The following is a 1301-nucleotide window of genomic DNA, read 5'->3' as shown; positions in this document are numbered from 1 at the left end:
TTTAAAAATAATATCGTATTGTGGAGTTCATAATTCATGCAGAAATATGTATATGGCAATAATAACACAAAAGATGGATTGCAGGTAAATGAGATTATACTATTTTAAGAATCTCAAATTGTGTGTATGGTATATTATTTCAAGATCAAGTCTGATAAGAACACCTATTGTAACCTCTAAAGCAATTACTAAAATAAAAAGTGCAGGTAGTTGCGACACTAGAAAGATGGTGGAGCAAGAGGAAAGACAAATCCCTTTGGTTCCAGAAAATCTCCTGAAAAAGAGGAAGGCTTATCAAGCCCTCAAAGCCACCCAGGCAAAGCAGGCACTTTTGGCAAAGAAGGAGCAGAGGAAAGGAAAAGGGCTCAGGTTTAAGTGACTGGAATCATTTCTACATGATTCCTGGAGGCAGAAACGTGACAAGGTGCGTCTCAGATGACTAGAAGTAATCCTCGTGCCTTGGAATCACCAGATAAACATTCCTTGGCCTTTGTTGAATGCATTGAAAGGATTGATGGCATGTTTACTGGTGCAGAGAACCATTGCAAGACTTCGCCTAAAGAAAATTTTTAGTGGTGTCTTTGTAAAAGTCACCCCCCAGAACCTAAAAATGCTGCATATAGTGGAACCTTATGTGACTTGGGGATTTCCAAGTCTGAAGTCTGTCTGGGAACTCATTTTGAAACGTGGACAAGCCAAGGTCAAGAATAAGACCATCCCTCTGACAGACAACACACTAATTGAGGAGCACCTAGGGAAGTTTGAAGTTTGGTGTCATTTGCTTGGAAGACCTCATTCATGAAATTGGCTTCCCAGGGTAGCATTTCCAGGAGATCTCATGGTTCTTGGACCCTTTCCACTTCTCAGTGGCCTGTCATGCTACCAAAAATAGAGTGGGCTTCCTCAAGGAGATAGGCACATCTGGCTGTCGGGGTGAACGCATCAATCAGCTCATCCGCCAGCTGAACTAGACCTAGGTGCCAAACTGCAGTAAATTTTTATCAGTGAAGTGGAAGCATGTGTTTTTGTTTTTTGGGGGGGAATTTTTATCAAGTATCTTCAGAGAAGATTATTTCCGGCTTTATCTTCAAAAACTGGAAAGGAGGGGTCAAGGAAAAGACAGTAGCTTATGTTCATGGCAAGCACCTCTCATCACAGTCCAGTTCCAAGGAAAAATTCCAGCATTTTCTACATTGGCTGCTGCCTTGTCTGAAATCAGCACATTCCATGGAGGAAGGAAACCTGCTTTGTTGCATCTTATATTCTCAGGTTTAATGTTGGTAAATGAGTAACTCTAGCAT

The 1301-nt window shown here is 41.3% G+C and overlaps 1 pseudogene; it reads left to right on the top strand.

The window, feature by feature from the left end:
- Positions 1 to 214: 214 nt before the first annotated feature.
- Positions 215 to 971, top strand: LOC101149687 (ribosomal protein uL30-like; annotated as a pseudogene).
- Positions 972 to 1301: the final 330 nt, after the last annotated feature.

The sequence above is a fragment of the Gorilla gorilla genome, chromosome 11 (assembly GCF_029281585.2).
Source record: "Gorilla gorilla gorilla isolate KB3781 chromosome 11, NHGRI_mGorGor1-v2.1_pri, whole genome shotgun sequence".
Classification (NCBI taxonomy): Eukaryota; Metazoa; Chordata; class Mammalia; order Primates; family Hominidae; genus Gorilla; species Gorilla gorilla.
Note: the sequence above shows the minus strand (reverse complement) of the source record. Positions and strands in the feature narration are given on the sequence as shown.